General features: G+C 39.1%; 1 long non-coding RNA gene across 7 annotated transcripts in view; it reads right to left on the reverse strand.

The window, feature by feature from the left end:
* The window catches only part of LOC140500876 (uncharacterized), a 177,531-nt gene that overhangs the window by 119,017 nt on the left and 33,091 nt on the right, over nucleotides 1-25,423 (reverse strand). For all 7 annotated transcript variants that reach the window (XR_011965923.1, XR_011965924.1, XR_011965925.1 and 4 more), the window contains exon 3: nucleotides 4,258-4,383. This is a non-coding gene — a long non-coding RNA (uncharacterized lncRNA). The remainder of the gene's footprint in view (nucleotides 1-4,257; nucleotides 4,384-25,423) is intronic.

Below are 25,423 nucleotides of genomic sequence, written 5' to 3' on the forward strand. Positions count from 1 at the left end.
AGTTTATAATCCAATCCAACAAGTATTTGTTAAGTACCTACTATGTGCAAGACACAATGCAATAGATACAAAGATGAAACAAAAAGTAGTCCATGACCTCAAGAAAATTAAATTCTGCTGGGGGAGGAAGGGGATTAAAATATGTAAACAGTTAGTCATATACACACTTTTTTGTTAAGAAAAAGTGGAATAGCAAACAGGTGTATCAGAAAAGGCTTTCACTGGGAGGTGATACATGGTCTGAGTCTTGAAGGAAGCCAGATTCTAAGAACAAGTAGAGGGAAAGGGAATAATGTTCAGGTAAACTGGAAAGATAGTTTGGGGCCATGTTATGAAGGACTTTAAAAAGCTCAACAGAATATTTATATATTTATCTGAGAGGTACTAGAGAGCAACTGAAGTCTATTGAGTAGGAGAGTGACCTGGTCAGTTCTGCACTTCAAGAAAATCACTTTGATAGTTACTTGGAGGACAGACTGAAGTGGGGAGAGACTTGAAATGGGAAGACCAACTACGAAGCCAGCAAAACAATCCAGGTGAGAGGTGATGGGGGCCGAATGAAGGCAGTGGTGGCATGAATGAAAAGAAGAATCAGACCAAAGAGATGTTATGGACATAGAAAAAGCAAAATTTGACAACTGATTGGACGAATGGAATGAGGCAGAAGCATAGTCTTTTTCTGTGTAAACGATCTAATTCAGTTACTTTTCCCATTTTTTTTCAATGTCACATCTACTTCCTCTATAAGCATATCAGGATTATAACATTAAAGTATATCTATTGTCCTTGATGATGAAAAGATTAATTAAAACATTTACACATCTTTTCCATTTTTTAAAATCTATTATCCTTTCAGTTTTATCCATAAATGCCCTCAGCCTGACCTTGTTCAGTACAGTCTCCTACCAAGCTTTTCCCTTCATGGCTTCTCATTGTTTTATGAGGTGTCACTGGTCACAATCTTCCTCTGTCCTCTTCCATAAAAGTTAACCTGTACGTTAATGTTCCAAACTCTTGTCTTCCGTGTTTTCTCTTTTCAGCAAGGAGGTAAAGTATTCAGGAGCTAAAATCATTCCTAGGCTTTTTCTTCTCACCCTAATGGTGATTGATTTACATAGACTAAACTATTTTAGGAAATGGTTATAATCTGTATTGATGTCTGTTCTTCCATTCACTTTTACTTTCTCAATGTCAACAGTTTAAGTAGGTCAAGTTGGGGTTATTTTCATTGCATTTTTATCTTTCTGCTTTTTAAAAAATAATTTTGATTTTGCCTCCTTTGTTCTAACAATTAAGTGATCTTACTTTAAACAACTATTTTGGTAACGATTTTCACAATATTAATGATTTACTTTCAACCTGTTAAAATATAATTACTTTCATTTTTGCTGTTTGATCCTTCCTAAACCTGTGTTTCTCATTTTTTTCTTAAACAAAGCATTCATTACATACAAACATGAGATTTCCTGTAGACAGTTCTTTGACTTCTCTCTTTATTTCAAACCATATTTTATAGCATATTGTTTTTGTCCTTTTCTATGCCTGTCTTTTCATTAAAGTCAACAAGTATCAAAGTATATGCAAATACAAGAAAGATCTATGATTTTGTCAGTGTAGGGAATGCCTGGCATGAGTATTCATTCCACCAGCACAGATCACAACCTGTTTATGTGTCCTAAAATAGCAGTGTGAGTCAAGGAAGAAAAGGTTAAATGAGATATTATCTTATTTTTTACTTTCTCATCTTCCTCAGTCAACTGCTCCTGCCACTACCACTAGTACCAGCGGCAGTAATATTATTCTGTGATTTATCCATGGCTAGATAACTATTTTTTTAGGATGTGTTCATAGGGTTCTAGATTTAAAGTTAGGCTTTGTAGAGATTGGGTCACCTGTAAAAAAACAAAAACAAAGCTCTCCGTTACTAAATATAAACAAAACCTCGTCACAAGGATATGATGCCAAGTATGGCTCTCCACGCCCCTGCCTATAGGGGTATAGCCAAGTCAATTACAACAACAGCTTTCACAACCAAACTCCTCGGGTCCCAAGAACCATACCCTTTTCTCAACACTATTCTATGTAAGATTAGCCAAAAGATGAGCTTTAGCACATGTAGACTTACCCCAGACTAAGGGCTACATATGTGCCTCAAGTCGCCAAAGTCATGAGGTCCAGTAGGTCAGTCAGTAAACATTAATTAAGTGCTTGTTATGAGTTAAAAACCTGGACAGAGCATGTAATGCTCAAGACAAGCCAGTAAGTTATCAGAGGTAGGATTTGAAAATAGATATTCCTGACTTCAAACCCAGCACGCTATCCACTACATCACCCAAGTTCATTTGATATAATTTAGAGGATTTTGAGTTGTCCACAAAACATAATCCTCCTCCTCATCCCTTGCATCATATGCGACAAATATTGGAACATAAGCTATAATTATTCTCATGGTGGTCTTTTTTGCATATGACTAGCAGGAGAACTACAACACAAGATGACCAAAAGTCCTATGAAATGATTCATCTTACTGCCTTTGGACAGAGGATAAAACCAATGCAAACTGCTTTATTTATGAGCTATGCTTCCCCTTAGATGCAATTTCCATTTGTGTCTTGGTTTCATTTGACAATGAACTTGACTGAGTCCAGTCACATAAGAGATTTTAGTTGCTAACAAGGGGAGACAAAATCAGATTGCTCTGAGCACTGTTCCAATTGTGCATGTTGCCCAATTAATGAGAAAAATATCTACAGTGACAAGAGTTTGGTCTTATCCTCTAACAGAGAAGAGTAACCATTTCCAGAATATTTTGCTTTATAAATATTTTCTGTAGCTAACAAGGTCACTTTTGCTCTTTGTTCAACTTGGAAGTCAGTCTTGCTTTCTTTTCTCATATTTATAGAGAGAATGTCAAGATGGATAAGATTTAGTTCTTACAGAGGAAAGAACACCAATTCTGACTTCAGAGGGTCTAGGTTCAAATCCCACCTTTGACACTACCTCTGTGGCCTTGGGTAAGTCAATTAACCTCCCTGGGTCTCAGTTTCCTTATATGAAAAATGAGAAGGTTAGACTAGATTGACTCTGAGGTCTCTTTCGGTTCCAGATTTATGATTTTTTCATCCTATGTTTATCAGTTCAACATCAGATAAATTCTAACATTTAAAGTGTCAGCTAAGACTCCTAGTGACCCCATTTGGGATTTGTTTGGTTCTTTTTTGGCGAAGATACTGGAGTGCTTTTCCATTCCCTTCTCCAATGTTTATAGGAAGCCTAAAAATGGTTTGATTCTAAATACTCACTACTTTTTGCTTCCTGGAGATTCACAAAAAGGCTATACAGGATTGTATCAGTAAGCACCCCGACATACACAGGAGGGCCTGCTATCACGGTTTCTTAGATCAGCATTCATAAAACGAAAGGCAACTTTTGAGGGGTTAATGATCACTTTAATCAAGCATATGTATCACTCCTTTAACCAAGCACATATATCATTCACCTAATTCAGGGGAGTCAGCACCCTGAACTTCAAAGAAAATACAGTGAAATTAAAGATCAACAGATATGGTTTCTTCTGCCTGAATTCAACAGACAGTTGGCTGCCCAAATATCTGATCATAGTTACCAGAGAGGGAAGCACGATATTTGGGTTCTCAAAGCAATGGGGGGGCAGTGCTCCTTAACGGCTTCCCAGAGTCCTCATCTGGCCAAACAAACACTTCCAATCAGTAAGCCCCAAAGTAATCAACGGATATCACTTCCTCTGACTGACCATAATTCAACAGACAGGTACAATTGTCTGGGGTGGGGGGAGGTGCTCCTGAGAGAAGGGCTTCCCAGAGTCCTCCTCTGGCACTCAAACCTTCTTACAAAAACTAAGCCCCAAAGTAAAACTTCACACTCAGAGTATTTACATTTTAGAGCCGGAAGGCATAACCCTGGGACCCAGCACCTCAATAGAAAAAAGAAAAGGTACTTGGGACCCTCCTACAAAACAACTCCCTTAATCAAGCTTCCCACAATGGGCAAGCCCATCAATGGGTAGGAAAGATCTTATTTAATCACATTATTCAATCAGAGGCATTTTTAGTAAAACAAAAACAGCAAAAGATCCTAATTTGGTTGTCATCACAAGGACTGAGTGCCATTTTGTCTTTCCTTTGGAGGTCATCATGAAAATGTGGAGAAAATGAGGAAGTCACATCCCCGTGAGATTTTTTTTCTTTTCAAGTAGTGGACACAAACAAACAGATTCACCTCACACGTTAAAGGTTCTCTACCCAGGTGGGCCCACGGAGAGTCATCCTCATTGAGCAGCAGCCTGGATGTTTTTTGTTCTGATTCCACCTCTTCTGAATCACTCTTATGGCTCATCCCTGATTCCTATTCAAAGTAAATAACAGTTACTGATAGCAATTAGTATGCTACAGAGACTTCTTTCAGCAGCAAACAAAATATGACGGTCACGTTTTAGAACAAGCAAATGACAAACCCAAATACATGATATTTAAACAGCCTTGCACTAAAGGACCTTTAAAAAGCTAGCTTTCCTTTAAGAACAAAAGCTATTTCATTTCCACACTTGTTTTTTTTAGGTATCTGTAGATAGGCATGTATTTATACTGTGATTTCATCACACAAAAACCCTTTAATTTGGATTTATTACTGATTCTTTGGTGTCATTTTGATTTGCATTCAAATCGTGAGGTTTTTTTTAAGCTTTGCAGAATTATGCCACTAGTCAGACTTTTACTTTGCAGTGAAGATATGTTTTGTAGGTCAGAAAGTAATAGAAAATGTTAAGAGTGTTTTCCAATTCCATTGGTTGGTTATACCTCATTGGCATGGCATGCTATAGTTTACAAAGGGCTTTCCATTCCATTATCTTGGTTGGCAGATTGGAATAGATATTAGCCTCATGTTGCATAGGAGGAAACAGATTCCCATAGGTTAACCAATTTTCTAAAACCACAGAGCTATTAAATTGTAGGCTCTCAATAAGCATTTATTAAGTATCTACTATTACAATTCCAAGCTCTGGGAATACAAAGAAAGTCAGAAGTCCTTGTCCTTGAGGGCCATACAGTTTAACGGAAGAGACAACACATAAACAACTACGTATAAACATGATAATTCAGGATAAATTACAAATAACTACAAGAGGAAAGCACAAACTTTAAAGAAAACCATAAAAGGCTTCTTGCAGAAAGTAGGGTTTCAGCTGAAGCTGTCTATAAATCACAGATTTATAACTGGAAGGGACCTGTGAGGTCACCTAGTCTCATTTTAGAATTTACAAACCCTGAAGCCTGAAGTAGTGAAGTGATTTACCCGAATTCACAAAGATGGTTGTAGCAGCAAGGACTCCAGCACACACAAGAAGGCTGCCTGCACAGGTTCTTAGATCTGCTTTTCTAAAAGGAAAGCAACTTAAAAGGGGTCAACAATCTTCTTTAACGACATTCACCAAAAGAGAAAATACAGGCAGAGGAAATAAAGACCAACGGACAGGGCTTCTAAGTGTCTGCCCATAAGTAATGCATACATTGCAGATCAATAGACAGATCCAACTCTCTGACCATTACATACATACAGTTATCAGAGAGAGAGGCACCAACATCTGGGTTTTCAAAGGGAAAGGGGGGCATGGCTACCCAGAGTCTCACCTGGCACATGAACCTTCTTCCAAGTGCCCAAAACAAAACTTCACCTCAGAGAACATATCAGAGTATATATACACACTTTTCAGAGCTGAAGGGCACAACCCTCTTGACCTAGTGCCTCATTAATCAACAAAAGGTGTGGATGTTCCTACAAAATATCCTCCCCTAATCGAGCTCCCCTTAATGGGCTCTAGGTGAGCCTATTAATGGGCCAGGAAGATCTTTAACTCTAATTAACATTACAATGGTTAAGTGTGAGAACCAGGACTTAAACCCTGGTCCTCTGACTCCTATGGCAGCTAGTGGTGTAGTAGATAGAATGCCTGGAGTGGAGGCAGAAAGATTTGATTTCAAATCTAGCCTCAGATACTTATTAGTTGTGTGACCCGGGGCAAATCACTTAATCCTGTTTGTATCAGTTTCCTCATCTATAAAATGAGCTGGAGAAGGAAATGCAAACCATTCCAGTATTTCCAGTATCCTTGACAAGAAAACCCCAAATGGGGTCTTGCAGAGTCAGACATAACTAAAGCAACTGAACAACAACCTCTGACTACCAAGCCAACATACTATACTTTCTCCTAATTGTGACACTGGAAATAATGATACTATTGACATTTGCTGTAGCAAGTAAAACCAATTCATGTTAACACATTTCATCCAATGCGGCATATTCATGTTCTATGATAAATTGATTCATGATCTGATTGGTATGGATACAATACCCATACTATGCCAATTATGAATGATTCACATCCTATATTTATCTTGTTTTTATCTTTCCTAAGTCTGCCACAGAGGACCTACCCAATATACTTGGGACCATCCTTTATTTTAAAAAATGTTCTGTGGATCATTGAAGCTTTCCATCTGTTATTCCTTATGCTTCCTGACTGACCTAACTGCCTCCTTTTCCTATTATATGTGTCCTTGGTGCCTTTTACAACACTTCTCAGGCACAATCCTGAAGTCTGCTTATGCCTGCCCATATGGCTTCCCATTGCCATCAGGATCACCTGCCATTTTGATTCTTCTAAGATAGTGGCATCCCATGATTCTCAGACATATGAAATCCCTATGAAAATGTTGTTAGTAAAGTGATAGACTTTGGAAGTTGTTACTGTAATCCTACCACAACTAGAGACCAATAGATTCTATCATACTTGCCATAGCCTGACAGCACCCTTATTAAGAGGAATTTTTTGGGGGATTCTTTGTCTGGCCTAGATGCTATGCAGAGACACTGAGAGAAATCCTCCTTTACTGGGTCGTAGTCAAAGACCAGTGCAGATACATAGACAGGAACTGGATCTACAAACCTCAGGGGGAGAAAGTTGGAAAATATATGAGCAAAGAGAGGAGCCTGGGGTCTTCCTGCCTAAAATCACACTTCTATGGAGAAAACCTTCCTGATTTTAAATGAGATCTGGTATGTGGTGGCCCAAAACTCAGGAGGGAAAATCAGCCAAGTGAGTTTTTGCTTATTTGGTACATAGAAATCTTAAAACTGTTCAACAGGAACCTTCCAGATCATCTTTTCTGTAGCATTAGAATTTTCTGAAAATGAAATGGGATGCTTCAGGAGCTGAATGCTACAACCATAGGGGGTCACTTACCCTTTGGAGCCTTAGTGTCCACATTTGTAAAATGAAGGAGTTAGATTACATGATATTCAAGATCCTGACTAGCTCTAAATTCTTTACCCTAAGACTGCTTGTTAGAGAATATTGTAGGGGCAATTTTTGACATTTTATGATTCTGCTATAAGGATTACTGCTTTATTTGTTCCTTTTGATGGGAAGCTGTAGTGCTTGGGTCTTCTTGTGCCCATCCTGCCTTGGAGGTGGTGGCAGCGGCAGCAGGGGGAACATCCCAATGCAGAGAGATGGTAAAGGGACTGAACATCTGGTCAGAAAGAAATTCCAGGGGAACAATGTTAATTTAAAAAATTAATTTAAAAGTTATATTTATGTATATTTAACTCCTCTCCCCTCCCCATCATCATAAACTCATTGAGAGGAGGGATTGTTTTATTCTTCATATGCCTAAAGCCTAGCACATTGACTGGCACATAGTAGGTGTCAAATAAATGCTGACTGATTAATTGATTCTTAGTCTTGAGCAACAGCCAGAAAAATCCTTTGGTCACTCAAGCAAGTAGGAACCATATTCCCACTACAGTCCTTTCTTGTCAACCTTCCAAAAACTTTTTAGAGAGAGATTACTTAGTAAATTATATTTCCTCTAAGTGCCTAAAAAAAGGAGAAAATCTCTTGAGGACATGATCTTGGAGGGAAATTCTACAGGGAGTGCAAGGAATCTCTTGTTCTGTGCTAAGTAGATATAGTTAATGAAACAATTAGCAGCTGAAATTAACCAGCAATTATAAGCAGAGAGGGTTATCATCTTGCCTATTTGAAAAAGGGGGGGGGGGAGGGCGGGGTATTCTTTTTTATAGAATTCTACAGAATGACCTTTTTAGAACCAAATTGTAACCATCCCTTGAGAACACACTAGCTACCAAAAGTGCATGTACACAGGATAACTGAATATATTGAACACTGACTACACTCCAATTATCCTTTAATAAGACTTTTGACAACCTACACTAGTAACTCTTTTACTCATTTACGTCAATGATCATTTCGCCCATTGACATTTTACCAGTATTTCAAGACACAGCTCAAATACCCCCCTCTTTCTAAGAAGTTGCTGTGGTCTGTCCAGCTGAAAATGATGTCTCTTTAATCTGATGCCCTGGTCCTTTCCACTTTCTCAATTCATATCAATAAGCATTTATTGAGTGCCAATTATGTGCAAGGGACCATGCAAGGTATTCAGTGATGAAAAATGACATAGTACTTGTCCTTCAGGAGACTATAATCTAATTGGAGAGGGATGGAATGTAAACAATTTATTCTGCTACAAGGAATATGGTGGGAGCAAGAGAGAGTATCGAAGTACTCAGAAAAGCTGAGCACCTCCACTGTCCCTATCATTTAAAGTTCTACCTTCAGTCCCATCTCTTCTTTCCTTATACTTTCTCATTTGCCAATATCATTTATTCCCAGGACTTCAACTGTCACTTCTATGCAGATGATTCCTCAAGCCTATTTATATCCATCCCAACCTGTTCCCTGAGCTAAGGCCTACATCTCCAGACACCTGTGGTTCCACCCCATTTGGATGTCTCTCTGGCATTTCAAAATTAGTATGTCCCAAACTCATCCTCTCCCCAAAACCTACCCTTTCTCCCACCTTCCCTATTTCCATGCAAAACACCATCAGTCACCCTGGCTTCATACCTCAGATCTGAGTTTGGATTCTTCCTTCTCTCTTATTCTGTAACATCTAATCAGTTGGTGAATCTTGTTGATAAGATTTCCACAATATCTCTAACATCCAACCCCTTCACTCCATTTATAGTGCCACCACCATAGCTCAGAACCAAACCACTTAATCACTTAACTACTATAAGAGGCTAATGAATCTCCTTCCTTCCAAGGGCAACACTGGGATTATTTTTTTCAGTTTTACTGATGTTTTGTTTTTCCATTATAAACATCTACAGATCTGTTGTTGTCCTTTGTTCTCAAAGAAGACCAAAATGACATCACTATGCTAGAGTCAAGTTAGAGTGTGTCCGACTGTGGCTGATCAGACCAAAACGCGCTCAGAATGTTCTACCACAGGTTGGGCACAAAGAGTCAGTGTGAACATTTGAGGTGGATTCTCTAAATTTGTGCATCTCACAGTTTTGTTCTTTGTTTGTTTTTTAGCTATTTCAATTCTGCTTTGCTTATAGAGCACAGCACCTTCTCTGATGAGGACATACCATGCTGGGCAGTCCTGTGCCAGTGTCTCCTATGTCACACAATGAATTCCAAAGTTCTCAAGAGAGACCTTGAGAGTGTCCTTGTATCACTTCCCCTGACCATCATGTTAGCATTTGTCCTCTGTGAGTTCTCCATAAAATAAAATAAACATCTACAGATTATAATCTCTTGAAATACATTAAAACATTTAGGTAAATATAATAACACAGTGGTTTCATGTGAAAGTTCATGTAACATTTCACATATATACTATTCCCACCTCTCTAATTTGTTAAAAACAAAAATCTAGGGGAGGAGCCAAGATGGCAGAGTAGAAAGATACACATATGCTAGTTCCTAACCCACAGCCCATAAAATACCTGTAAAGAAGAACTCCCAACAAATTCTGGAGCAACAGAAGCCACAGAACAACTGAGTGGAGGAGATGTCTGTTCCAGAGAGACTTGAAAAACTGACAGGAAAAGTCCATCGAGCACTGGACCCAGAGCAGAGCCCAGCCCTGCCTTGGCCGCACAGCACCCAGAGGAGCAGATCCAAGCAGGCTTCAGGGGCAGAATCTCCAGCAGCAGCACAGGTCCCTCCACCCACAGGTGCCAAAGGTCAGTGAAAGGGTCTTTTCAGCTTGCCGAGAGGGGAGCAGGGTATCTCCATAACCCAGGCCCCCTTGGGAGGCAGCAGCAGAGGCAGCAGCATAGAAGGGCTCCCAAAGTAGGCAGCAGCTTGGATCCATTGTTGAAAGTCTCCACATAAACCCCCTGAGGGAACTAAGCCCCAAGTGACGGCCCTGAGCACCTGAACTTAATCTCACACTGAATAGCAGCCCCGCCCCGGCCCAAAGCCCTGAAGCTGGGAAGCAGCATTTGAATCTCAGCCCCCAAGTACTAGCTGGGTGGATCTGGAGACCAGGTGGGTGTGGAGAAGAAACTCAGAAGTCAAGTCACTGGCTGGGAAAATGCCCAGAAAAGGGGGAAAAAAAAATAAGACTATAGAAGGCTACTTTCTTGGTGAACCCATCCTTTCAGAAGAGGAAGAACAATGCTTACCATCAGGGAAAGACATAGAAGTCAAGGCTTCTGTATTCCAAACATCCAAAATAAATATTCAATGGGCTCAGGCCATAGAAGAGCTCAAAAAGGATTTTGAAAATCAAGTTAGAGAGGTGGAGGAAAAATTGGGAAGGAAATGAGAGAGATGGAAGAAAAGCATGAAAAGCAGGTCAACACCTTGCTAAAGGAAACCCAAAAAAATGCTGAAGAAAATAACACCTTGAAAAATAGGCTAATTCAATTGGCAAAAAGGTTCAAAAAGCCAATGAGGAGAAGAATGCTTTCAAAAGCAGAATTAGCCAAATGGAAAAGGAGGTCCAAAAGCTCACTGAAGAAAATAGTTCTTTAAAAATTAGAATGGAACAGATGGAGGCTAATGACTTTATGAGAAACCAAGAAATCACAAAACAAAACCAAAAGAATGAAAAAATGGAAGATAATGTGAAATATCTCATTGGAAAAACAACTGACCTGGAAAATAGGTCCAGGAGAGACAATTTAAAAATTATGGGACTACCTGAAAGCCATGATCAAAAAAAGAGCCTAGACATCATCTTTCATGAAATTATCAAGGAAAACTGCCCTGAGATTCTAGAACCAGAGGGCAAAATAAGTATTCAAGGAATCCACCAATCACCTCCTGAAAGAGATCCAAAAAGAGAAACTCCTAGGAACATTGTGGCCAAATTCCAGAGTTCCCTGGTCAAGGAGAAAATATTGCAAGCAGCTAGAAAGAAACCATTCAAGTACTGTGGAAATACAATCAGGATAACACAAGATCTAGCACCTTCTACATTAAGGGATCAAAGGGTTTGGAATAGGATATTCCAGAAGTCAAAGGAAGTAGGACTAAAACCAAGAATCACCTACCCAGCAAAACTGAGTATAATACTTCAGGGGAAAAAATGGTCTTTCAATGAAATTGAGGACTTTCAAGCATTCTTGATGAAAAGACCAGAGCTGAAAAGAAAATTTGACTTTCAAACACAAGAATGAAGAGAAGTATGAAAAGGTAAACAGCAAAGAGAAGTCATAAGGGACTTACTAAAGTTGAACTGTTTACATTCCTACATGGAAAGAAAATATTTGTAACTCTTGAAACTTTTCAGTATCTAGGCAGTTGGTGGGATTACATACACACACACACACACACACACACACGCACACGGAGACAGAGAGCACAGAGTAAATGGAATAGGATGGGATCATATCTTAAAAAAATGAAATTAAGCAGTGAGAGAGAAATATATTGGGAGGAGAAAGGGAGAGATGGAATGGGGCAAATTGTCTCTCATAAAAAAGGCAAGCATAAGACTTTTTAGTGGAGGGAAAAAGAGGGGAGGTGAGAGAAAAACATGAAGTTTACTCTCATCACATTCGACTAAAGGAAGGAATAAAATGCACACTCATTTTGGTATGAAAACCTATCTTACAATACAGGAAAGTGGGGGAGAAGGGGTTAAGCAGGGTGGGGGGGATGATGGAAGGGAGGGCAAAGGGAGGAGGGAGCAATTTGAAGTCAACACTCTTGGGGAGGGACAGGATCCAAAGAGAGAATAGAAGCAACGGGGGGCAGGATAGGATGGAGGGAAATATAGTTAGTCTTATACAACATGACTATTATGGAAGTCATTTGCAAAACTACACAGATATGGCCTATATTGAATTGCTTGCCTTCCCAAAGGGAATGGGTGGGGAGGGAGGGATGAAGAGAAGTTAGAACTCAAAGCTTTAGGAACAACTGTCAAGTACTGTTCTTGCTACTAGGAAATAAGAAATACAGATAATGGGGTATAGAAAGTTATCTGACCCTACAGGACAAAAGAGAAAATGGTGACAAGGGAAGGGAGAGATGATAGAAGAGAGGGCAGATTGGTGATAGGGGCAAATAGAATGCTTGGTGTTTTGGCGTGGGGGGGTCAGTCTTTAGTAAAGATTTTCTATTTGTCTCTTTCCATTAATTCTTTAATCTGACTCTCCATTTAGTTAAGAAATGCGTGCTCTTCCTCTATAGAGGAGGAATTGGCAGTGGAAACCTATTCCTTCAATAGACCTCATACCCTAATCATAAGGAAATATTTCTAGACTGTACCTGGCTAAGGATGAAGATGAATTACCTTCATTTCTATGGAGATTATTATTATTGTAGAGATTACTATTAGTCCATAGAGATAATCAACTTTCTATGGAGAAGAATATATGCTGTGAACATAATATCTAAGAGATTCCATGTATGCTTGAATAAATTCTCTGAGCCTCAATCTCAATATAACTTTTCCTCACAGAATGAGATCTGTAATAGCCATGCATATTAGTCTACTTCAGTCAAGAGTTGTATCATCTTTCTCTACTCTCATTGTGAATCCCCACCTTACCATTTAATTCAAATATCAACTACTAGGAGGCAGGTACCATTATGTGATTTGCCCAGGGTCACACAGCTAGTAAGTGTCTGGGGCCAGATTTGAACTCAGGGAGATGAGTCTTCCTGACTCCAGGCCCAGCTCTCTGTGCACTATGGTGCTACCTAGCAACCTCAGTAGTTTTAGTGGTCTTTCCTCATATGATGAGCTCATTCAGATAAACCAATCTCTGCAATGAGATTATGTCACCAACTGCTTTTTTTCAATGTCCTACTAAAAAGTAGGGGGGGTCCCCTAGAGATGGTCCCCTAGAGATCCTTTGTGACATAGGTTCAGATTGGTGGTATCCCATTGGACAAGTGATGGATGTTTTTACTTTCATTCTCCTCCACCATGAGGATGGCACAATGTCAAGAGTGATGCTTATGGAATCAGGAGACCTGAATTCAAATCGAATTTCTGCAAAGTACTGTCTATACAACCTGGGGCAAATTCCTTCACCTCCTAGGGTATCAGTTTCCTACTCTGTAAAATGAGAGGGTTGGACTAAGTGATCTCTAAGGTCTTTTATAAATCTGAATCCTATGATCTTGGAACATTATAGGCCCAGCCCAATCAGTAGTTCTATAGATACCCTGATTGTGTCTTGGTCGTACTGACTTCAAAAATAAAAAGTCTATTTGGCACTGAGGTGGCACAGTGTCAGAAAGACTTACCTGAATTCAAATCCAGTCTCAGACACTTATTAGCTGTGATAAATCAATCTCAGCAAGTCATTTATCCATTGCCTGCCTCAGTTTCCTCATCTATAAAATGGGGGTAATAATGGCACCTACATTCCAGGATTATCATGAGAAATAAATGGAGCAATATTTGTAAAACTTAAAAAGCTATATGAAGGTTGAGTATTGTTTAGATTTATTCATAAAGGCCATCAGATAGTTGAAAGCATTCAGGAAGTAATTAAGAAGTTGCTTCCATGAAGAATCAGGACCAGTTTCTTTTGGTCCCTAAGAGTGTCTTCCATGAAGAATAAATGAGTAAATATTCTCTATTTGGCCTAGCAGATGTGCTAGCTTCAGCCCATACTATTGATCTCTTCCTCCCTCCTGTTTTTCCTCTTTCTTCTCCAACAAGACCCATCAGGAGCTGTCAAGAACTCATTCTCACAGAGCCCACAGTTCAATTTTAACAGACCTAGGTTTGACATGGACCATTAGCTTAACAATCCCTTTAATTTTATTGAGTCTCTCAAAGTAAGTAATCTGTAATTTTTTCATTTGGAAAGTGAGGAGCCAACAAGAGCTAGTCCTGAAACAGTCTTCATGTTATCAAAGCAGCAAAGCCTGAAAAAGTCTGAAAAGCTGATTCATTCATTCAACCCACAAGTATTTATCAATAATCTTCTGTGTGAGCCAGACATGGTGGTACATGTCTGTAGTCCCTGCTTTAAGGAGACTGAGGCTGGTTGATTTCTTGAATCTGAGAGTTCTGAATTGTAGTAGGGCTAAAGTAAATCCATTACCAAAATCATGAGCCCTAAGAAGTGGGGCATTTCCAGGGAAATGAGGGATAAATCTGTCCATTTAATAAATGGAGCAGTCCAAATCTTCTGTGTTTGTCAGTATTGGGATTAGACCTTTGAGTGACCACTGCATTTCCAACATGGACAAGGTAGGGAGACCCAGTCTCAGATAATAATAGTAATAATTTGCTATATGCAATGCATTAGTCACGGGGGAGAATACAGAAATAAATAGGACAGGGTGACAGAATCATAGAATTTCATATTTGGAAAGGACTTTAGGGACCATCTCATTTGACCCATACCAAAAGGGCAATCCCTTCTGCAATGTCCCCAATCAGATGGTCAGCCAGCATTTGCTGGAAGGCTCCATGTGAGGGTCAACCCATGCCACTTTTGAATACCGATAATTGTTAGGAAGGTATTCCTTGCAACAAATCTAGACTTCTCTCCTTATAGTTCTCCTCTTTGGGATCAAGTGGAACAAATTTAATTACTCTTCCATGTGATAGCCCTTCAAATATTTGAAAACATCTTGTCCCTGCCCCCCTACACCCTGGTTACCATTTTTTCTTCTTCAGGCTAAACACCCTCATTTTCTTTGATTGTTCTTCATTTAGCATGATCTAATCATCTATTAAAAAACCCCAGAACAAGCCCCTAAATCTTTTTCATATAGAACATTATCGAGCCACACCTCCCTCACCTGTACTTAAATTTTTAAAAAACCCAGTATAGGCAGAGAGAAGAGAATCAAAAGAGTAATTTATATTATAACATTAATATTGTGAAAATAAACAGTTTTTAGGACTTTTTTAAACTAATGAAGAATGAAATGAAAAGAACCAGGAGAACACTTCATGTAACAACACTGTAAAGCCAGCATTGAAAACTCTACGCTGCGATCAATCTGATGACCGTTCATGATTCTAGAGAACTGATGATGAAAGATGCTATCCATGACAAGGAAGTGATTATTTTGGGGTGCAGAATGAGACAAATATTTTTGTGTACAAGCATTAGCGAAATTTGTTTTGCCCGACTATACCCATTTGTTATAAGAAATGTTATTTTTTTAAATTGGGTGGGGGATGAGAATGAGAGAAAATAGATTTTTTAAAAATTTATTTATTTAACTTTCAACATTCATTTTCACAAAATTTTGGGTTCCAAATTTTCTCCCCATGCATTGTATTGGGCTAAGGCCCATATGTTGTTCAGTTATTTTTCAGTCAAAACCCCATTTGGGGTTTTCTTGGCAAAGATACTGGAGTGGTTTGTCATTTCCTTCTCCACTTTGCTTTACAGAAGAGGAAATGGAGGCGAACAGGGTTAAGTGACTTGCCCAGGGTCACAAAGCTAGTAAGAGTCTCAGGCCAGATTTGAATTTACCAGGCTGAGTCTTCCTGAGTTCAGACTCAGCACCCTATCCATTGTGCCACCTAGCTGCCCAAGACCTATGAACATGTCCTAGATGTGTTCCTATCCAGTTATACAGATATGTGTATCTTCTTGGAAGCAGTGAAGTAACACAGTGAATAATCTGCTGGACCTAGACTCCATAGGACCTGAGTTCAAATCCCACCTTGGACACTTACTAGTTGTGTTACCTTGTATAAGTCACCAATCTTTTCTGAACTTGAGTTTTGTAAAAACAGGTATTATAATGACATCTACCTCCCAGGGTAAATGTGAAGATCCAGTGAGATGATGTCTGTAAAACTCTTCACAAACCTTAAAGCACTAGATAAGTACTAGATACTTGTTATTATTATTATCCATTTAGCTGTCTACTTAACTGTTCCAACATTCATATGCATAGCAGCTTGATATAAAGAAAACCATACTAACAGAACTGTACAAAAACGGAATGAGTTGCCTTAGGGATTTGGAAGTTAATAGAATTGGAAATTTCAAGCTGGAAGAGAAGTAAGAAGTCACCTGATGCCACTCTTTTTATTTTCCTGAGGAAGAAGAGAAGTTCAGTGTTTAAGTGACTTGCCCAAGGTTAACCAAGTAGGAAGTGGAATAAGCATGTTTTGAGCCCAAGGTCTGTTATCCCTGAACGAAGGTCTTCCCACTGGACCACACTGCCTCCCACTGTTCTTCACCATCAGAGGGCTTTACATGGAGGCTGGATGATGGGTGGTATAAAGGATTGGGTAGGAGGACCACCTGTTTTGTGTAGGCTGGCCTAGTTTCCTTTTAAAAGGCTGGGGAGGCTGTTCTCTGCATCATCATTGATTTGGTTTTCTTGATACCCGAGGCATAAAAAGCCCCTAGGCTATGGTGAGATGATATCAGAAGTTTTAGCAGAATTCCCATTGTCTTTCCTTAATAACTATCTGACCTAAATGTGGCCCACTGGCAAATGTGAGGATAGAGCTTATATGAATTGTATTTTTTCAATCACATTTTAAGTAAAGTTGCTTTTATTGACTGCGGAGGGCTCGTGAGTATTTCATTGCAATCTAATCTTAAGCCTGAATGAATCACCGAACTGACCTGAGTTACTGGTCAGACTTGTCTAGAAGAAGGAAATTCATACTCAGGTAATGATTGGATTAGATGGCTTTTGAGGTCCCTTTCAATTCTCAGATGCTATAAACCTACACACAACTCAGGGCCATGTACAGGTGACATCTACATTAGTGCAGAGAAAAGATTGATTTAAAAAAAAAATCCAATAAAATTAATGATTGCGTTGTCAGCATTAGTGAATAAGCTAGGCATGTATAACTTTCACCCTTCTTTAAGGAGACCTCTTTCTTCCTTTGGTGTTTGTCCCTTGGGATTGAAAACCCTCAGAAGTATGAGAGGGTGTGGGGAAAATACATTTAGAACCAGAGGTGAGGAACCTGTGGCCTCGAGGCCACATGTGGCCCATCAGGTTATCAAGTGCAGTCTTAGAACTGAATCCAAACTTCACAGAACTGGATTCTGTCAAAGAGCTACACTTGAGGACCTAGAGAGTCACAAGTGGCCTTGAGGTCGCAGGTTCCTCACCCCTAGTTAGACCATTTGACAAGAGAGTTTAGTCTAGAGTCCCGATTCATAGGATCTCAGAACTTTCGAGCTAGGAGAAACCTCAGAGCACTTACAGTCCAGTCCCCTAATTTTACCCTAAGAGGTCCGATGAAGTGATAGGACTTATTCAAGGTCATGCAGCTAATAAGGAATGGATTGGGGATTCAAATCCAAGACTTTTGACTCAGAATCCAATGTTCTTTCCATTACACAATACTATTGGACTTTCAAAGTAAACCAGCTGAGCAAAAAGTCTACCAGGTAAGACCTACACCAAGTTAGAAAGGCTGCCATCCTGGGACTGATGATAATTCATTCCACCTAAAGTGATGGTTGGGTAAGAAGACAGTGTGAAAGAGAATTCCAAGATGAGTATGAGGATGTACCTTGCTTGGGTGTCATACCTTGCTTGGGTGTCTTACCTTCCACCTACAAAGTCACACCTTTTAGTCTATAATGACTAGCTCCAACTGTGATTTTTAAGACGAGCGGTCAGATCAAAATCAGATCAGCAGTGTCAGAGTTTCCCTGCTACTGGTTCTTATTGACTAGGCTGATTGCTTGCAACCAGAGATGGAATTGGGGGGTTGGCATTAGTTGATGAGAATACAGCCCATCTGTTGATAAGTAAGTTGTTTGCTGTTCATCCACAAATTGCTTGCATTGTCATGTCTTGTCTGTTACATCATCTTTTACTGCCATTTCCACTATTTTTATCTCCAGTGTAGTTATGATTTTCATTGCTCATATATGGTCCTATTTGTTATCTGCCAAACATCTGTGTATTTGTGAACTAACGTGTCTCCTTTTTGGGAAATACCACTCATAACTTTCCTGATGTAAAACTATTTTGGTCTAACTCCGGTCTCATTATCACCAAACCATGCAACTGTAAGTGTTCAAGATGAAAAAAAAAAACACAGCAGTAATTCAAAAAGAATAAGAGTATTAACAGTGCATCACAACACCCTTTCATGCAAAATGAAAACGACTTTTAAAAATTTCTCTAGACTATTGACAGCAATATGTTGTTGTTCAATCATATTCGACTCTTTATGGTCCCATTTTGGGGTTTTCCTGGTAAAGATCCTTTTCCTCCCAGCTCATTTTACAGAAGAGGAACTAGGGCAAACAGGGTTTAATGACTTGCCCAGGGTCACATATCTACTAAGTATCTGAGGCTGAATTTTAACTCATAAAGGTGAGTCTTCCTCATTTCAAATCCAGTACTCTATCTACTGTGCCACTTGGTTGCTTATTGATGTCAATGTGCAAAACAGTAATTAGTTTTTTAAAGATTTAATTGAATTAATGGATAATACATCAAATGAGAAGGAAATTAATTTCACAAAGCAATGGAAATACTTACCTGTTTTTTTAACTCAATAAGTGTGATTGTGTGAGAATTTCAAAAGAAACCACGGACTTCCACTGGTGTAGATATTCCTTTTGGAGAATAATATTTTACTCTAGTGGATTATCTTTGTAAATTGCTCCTCCCCCAAAGTGAAATTTTATAAAAATTCATTGTTTCTTGAGACATGATGAGTAGGTTTTCAAAAAAAAATAAATGGTCTTCTATTCTGTTCTAAGGAGTCTTAAACCCCTGAAGAGTTGGAGTATTTTAGGGTCATAATCTACCACCACAGGACACTCCTCCTGAAGCTATGAAGTCAAAGAGTGAGCACTTGTAGTAGGTTGAGGCTACAAATGCTATGGATTGGTGCTTTAGGGAGTCATGTTAAGGTGAGGTGATAGTCAAAGAGACACATGATTTTTATCAGTCTGGAAGTTTCTTTCCAAGTGAGGGAAGATTGAATTTTCCCACTAAAAGATCATTAATAACTTTAGAGAGAGAAGTTTCAGTAGAATGACAAGGTCAAAAGTCAGATTGTAAGGTGTTAAAAAGAATGAAAGGAGAGAATGGAGAAGCATCCATAATAGATGGTCTTTTCAAGTTTAGCCAAAAAAAAAAAAAGGAAGAAGAGTTATAGGACAATAATTAGCAAAGATAGAAAAATCAAGTGAGGGGTTTTTTTCAGGATGTAGGAGACATGGGCATGTTTGTAGGCAGTAGGGAATGATCCAACAGACAGAGAGAAACTGAAGATAAATGGAAAAGCGTGGATAGCACAGCAATCTGTTGGAGGAGATGGGTTGGAATGAGATTTCTTGAATGAGGAGTGAGTTAGACTTGGTAAGAAGTAAAGCCACTTTGTCATGTGAGACAGGATGAAGGAGGAGATAACGGTAGAAGGCACCTGAGTGATAGGAGAAGAGGAAGAGGGAAATAGAAATCATGGCCAATGGCCTCAATTTTTTTTTCTGTGAAATACGAGGCAGTTCTTAGCTGAGACAGTAGGGGGAGGAGAGAGCCATTGGAGGTTTAGGAAGGGATGAAAAAGTTGGGAAGAGACATTGTGGAGAGTGGGATAGTGAGTTGATAAGGGAGGTATAGTAGGACTGCTTAGTAGCAGTGAGAGTCCAGCTGAGTTGTGTAACATAAATTTGCAACAGATCCAGTCAGAATGGTCATGTGATTTTTCTTCACCTTTGTTCAGTATCATGTGGGTAGGTAGCAAAGAGTGGGGGTGATGCACGACTGAGGCTGAGCTAAGCATAATTGGTGATATGATAAGAGGGCAAGGGATTCAAGAGAAGAAGACAGTGTAGGGTTAAGTTGATTCACCAAAGGGTCAAGGTGGGGAAAAGAGAAGAGTGTGGCTAGTATAGGGAAAATGGCCTGGGAAAGAATTGAAGGGTAAAGGGATTGAAGATCATGATGCAAATAGAGTAGGGTTTTACAAGGAAAAGAAGAGGGAGAGGTGAAAAGTCAACAGATTGTGATCAGATTAGAGGATTTATCAGAATTCTTGAACATAGAGGTGGTATATTCATGGATGATGGCAAGCTTAAAAGAATGACTATCTTTGTGTGTGGCTGAAGTCAAATGGAGGAAAGGTTGATGGGAAGTGAATAGGTTAAGGAAATGAGTGGTTAAGATGTTTGAGGGAGAGTCAATTTGCTTCTTGAAGTATGAAGACAGGAACTGGGGAGGAGAGAAAAATTGTAAGCGTGGTACTGAACTGGTTGAAGAAGGAAGGGGAATGATCTGGGACCGGTTAACAATAGTTACCAGGATCTTAATTGGGTGGTAGATAATGCATAGCATGAGCCACAAAGAAAGAGAAGTTCATGAGTGATGGAGGAAGGAAGAGAACTTGGAAGTGGTGATGGGGAGCAAGGAGTATTCCAGCTCCCCTGCCTTGATCAGTGAGCTCAAGAGAATAAATAAACAAACCTATCCATGAAAGCTGAGATCAATCACCAACTGAAATAGCATAGAGGGAGAGGATAAGAGGGTCCAGGATAAAATCTTGGGGAACAACTAGGATTAATGGAAATGACATGGATGAAGAACCAATGAGTTTGGCCAGTATTTCAGAGGCCTGCCTTCCTTTGACCTGGTAACTTGAGAATGCCAATGAAGTACTCTCCTGTCATCCCTTGCCCTTGCCAGATGACCAGACCATCTTTGCTCCCTATCCTACTTTTCCTTAATGACATCTTTTTTTTTTCCTGTTCTTCTTTAGTTACATCTCAGATTGCTCACCATGAGCCTTTCTATTGTCCTCTGGGATATTTAAGTTCTTCTGAGATTATTCACTGTCATACAGCAACATTTGTAGAATGCAAGTATTGAAAAGAAGGGCCTATGCTTCCATGAGAAGCATGGGGTCATTAACGGAGCTCTGCAATTTCCCAAAGAAATTCAGCCTGTTTGTCTGTTCATCTTTGGACCTGACATTGTCCATCTACGCTGTCTGTGCCAGGCACTGTGCTGAGCACTGGGAATACAACAAAAGAGAGGCAAAAGACAGACCTTTCTCTCAAGGAGCTTACAATCCTATGGAATTAAGTGAGGTTAACTGTTTGCCTCAGTTTCCCCATCTGTAAAATGAGCTGGGGAAAGAAATGGCAAACCTCTCCGGTATCTTTGTCAAGAAAACCAATGATATTTAGTATTTATTTATTTCATATTCAATGAAATATTGAATCCAGGTCTTCCTGACTCCTAGGGTTTCTCTCTCTGAAAAATGTGCCACACTGCCTCATCTCACCTTTTATACACTTTGCTTTGAATTGCACTTTTTACATATTATCTCTCCCTCATAGGCTGAAAGATGCTTAAAGACAAGGACTCCTATGTTTCTGTCTTTGGATGTTCCAATGGCCGTGAAGCAGGGGCTGGGGAGTGCTTAGCTGGTCCCACATCAAAGACACCAAGGCCATCCACTGCATCTTGAGCCATTGTCCTCTTGGCATTTGTCTTGCCATTGGACTTCAGTGACTCTGAAACACAGGGTAAGGCTGATGACTTTGCACAGCTCTGCCTCAAATCCACTTAACTCACAAGTCAAGACATCACCCTGTGATGTCATTGGTCCTCTTAAAAAACAAAGGGCAAGGGGGGCAGCTAGGTGGTACAATATAGATAGAGCACCAGCCCTGGAGTCAGGAGGAACTGAGTCCAAATCTGGCCTCAGACACTTACTAGCTGTGTGACCCTAGACAAGTCACTTAACCCCCATGGCCTCCAAAAACAAAACAAAGGGCAAACAATAATAATGGTGACACTGTCTCAGATATACATCCCGATGGACAAACTCTCTGCATGTTGCCATCTATGCAAAAGACATTCTTCATCCATTGGACCTTTCCTTTGTGGACAGTCAAACCGTATTTTCTTGGGTGATTGTAGATCTCTTCTAGAAGAACTCTGAAATATTCTGGGGCTTGGCTTGTTACACTCAGCCCCATGTTATCCAAAAATAGGAGCATATGAAGGATCTTGACATCCACAGAGTATCCCTCTTAAACTTGAACTCTGCTACGGTGAAAACATTGAAACAAACATCTCCCTGTTTTAAACTTCTACTGATGTTTGCGATCAGAACGTACCAAACTTAGTTACTTCTATCATGTGTTCTAGGGAAGCTGAAATGAGATCACTTGTTGGAAAGGAGCCTTCAAGGTGGCAATTTTCTCTGACAAACTGAATTTTTTTAAATAATCAAAAAGCAATAAGCAGAGTAAGATCTCACCGTCTCTCCATCTTTTAGCTGTGAAATGGTAAAAATGTAATCCACTGCAAAATGTTGATTGCCAGAGCCTGCCTACCAAGACTCTCACTGAGGGTGCCCTGGATTTGTGCACAGATGACTCTCATCATTATTTAGCATAGATGAGCAAGTATGATAGAGATCAGTGATTATCAGTTGCCATTCTTTGGTCTTAATAAAATCCAAAATTTATTTTCCATTCCTTTGGTATTTTCTTCTCCTTTTGATTCCCTTTACATTGGCCCTTCAACACTCTCATAATTGCATTACCTCCTGCATGGATCTCCTTAGTTCAATCCAGCTGCTCTCCCCATCTTTATTGCTTTCATGCCACATCTACCTCTTCTGTAGACACATCTCTGGCATCCCATGATGCTAGAGTCCAAGTGTAATGGTTTCTACAGGCAGCTATAATATCAGTGAACTTAGAATCAAGAAGACCTGAGTTCAAATTCAGCCTCTGACTCTTACTAGCTGTATGACCTTGGCCAGTCACTTAACCTTTATCTACCTTAGTTTGTTCACCAGTAAAATGGAGATACTTACATGCCTACCTTGCATGTAAGAGATGTAGAGTGCTTTGTAAAGTTAAAGGGCTATGTAAATGCTAGCTACTATTACCATGTCCTTATAGGAGAAAATAGTTTGTTATAATTTTTACATTTTTTCTGTCTTCTCATGGTGATCCATGTTTTTATGGATTCATATTTTCATCCTTACACACCCTTGGGATGACTTTGTTTAGTTTGTATGTCTTGCCAAGCTTTCTTTAAGTTAGTTGTTCACCTCCACTGCTTCTCTGGGATTTATGAGACAATACTGCTTATAATTGGCCATTATCCTCCTTTGTAAGATTTTGCAAATGGGTTTATACACAACCAATCAATTAACAAGCATTTATTAAGTCCCTGAAATGTGCCAGGTAGGGTGTTAGATGCTGGAATACAAGAACAATAGTGAACCTAATCCATATTCTGAAGGACCCAGAAGAGGCAACAGATACATATATATATATATATATATATATATATGGGGGGGGCATAGCAGATATATGTATAGGTATGCATGTGTATGTATGCTCAAATTAGTTTTTTTAATAGAAAATTGGGGGGATGGACTGCCAGCTGGGAGACAACAGGAAAGGTCCTATGTAGAAGATCGTGTTTGAGATGAGTCTTGAAAGAAGCAGAAATAAGAGAAATAGAGATGAGGAGAAAGTCCTTGCCTTGCGTGGGAGACAGTCAATGCAAGGGCACCAAGGTGGGAGATACATGGCGTGTATGAGGAACAGTGAGAGGGCCAGACTGACTGAACTACAGTGCATTTGAGTAGAGGTGAGTAATAGTTAGATTGGAGAGATGAGTTATGAAAGGTTTTAAATGCCAAAGAAGGAATTTTATTTGGTCCTTGTGGCAATAAGGAGTCACTAGAGGTTACTGACATCTGACATTGACATGGTCAGATATATATTTTAGAAAAATTGTTTTGGTGATTTGTGAAGGATGGAATATAAAGGGGAGGAACTTTAAAGAGAGAGATCAATTATGAAAATATTATAATAGTTCATGCAAGATTTGATAAGGGCTTGAACTAAGGTGTTGTGTGTGTGTGAGTAGAGAAGAGAGAATATCAGATAGGAAGGATGTTATGGAGATAGAAACAGCAATATTTGGTAACTTATTGGACGTACAGGGGAAGTGAGAATGAGGGGTTGTGGATGCCACTGAGGTTGTATACCCATAGACAGAAAAGATGATAATGCCTTTGACAGAAACAGGGAAATTTAGAGGATTTAGAATGAAAGCTAACAAGTTCATTTTTGAACTTAAGTTTGAGATGTCTATGGAACATCCAGTTTGAAATGTCCAGCAAAAGAGTTCAAAAAAGACTAACATTAAAAATATAGATCTGATGTGATGATCAACGGATACTTAGCTCTTCTCAGCAATACAATGATCCAAGACAATTACAAAAGTCTTGTGATGGAAAATGCTATCCATACCCAGAGAAAGAACTATGGAGTCTGAATATAGACCAAAGCACACTATTTTGTCTTTTGTTTATTTTTTGCTTTTTCTTTCTCATTGTTTTTGTTCTGTTTCTTCTGTTCTGATTCATCTTTCACAACATTACTAGTATGGAAATATGTTTAACATGATTGTACATGTATAACCTGTATCACATTGCTTGGGAGGGAGGAGGGAAGGGATGGATGCAGAAAATCTGGAACTCAAAATTTTACAAAAATAAATGTTGAAAATTATCTTTACATGTAATTGGAAAAAAATAAAATACTATTAAGTGCAAAAAATTATATAGATCTGAGAATTGCTTCAATAGAAATGATAATTAAATCCATGTCTAGCCCAGTATTGCCTTTGACAGAGATCCCTCTCCATCTGGCAAATAATCAGATGTTAGCTCCTTTAGGTATGTTATATACTCTCTTGGTCTCCTTGATGTGGCAATTAATTTAAACTGACTAAACCTTTTTAACATTATTATGATTGGTGTTGGTGTCATTTCTGTTGTCCATTTCCCATTTTTGGTAGCCATTTGTTTTATCTAAATAATTCAGAACTGAATTGTCTTAGCTGAACACCATATTTTTTTCATCTTTATTCTTTCTTTTTGCTTTTTAGTAATTATGATCTCAGCTCTGAAAAGTTGATAGGCAGGCTGTATATAGAAAACTGATTCAGGGATAACTTGCAAATAAATACAAGTTCCTTCCTATCTCTTAAAATATAGTCTATTAAAATTGTTTATGCCATTTTGTACTCTCCCTATCTAGCACCTAATAAGTCTTTTTTTAAAATAGAAAGTGTTCATGATATAAA

Source organism: Notamacropus eugenii, chromosome 4 (genome assembly GCF_028372415.1).
Source record: "Notamacropus eugenii isolate mMacEug1 chromosome 4, mMacEug1.pri_v2, whole genome shotgun sequence".
Lineage (NCBI taxonomy): Eukaryota > Metazoa > Chordata > Mammalia > Diprotodontia > Macropodidae > Notamacropus > Notamacropus eugenii.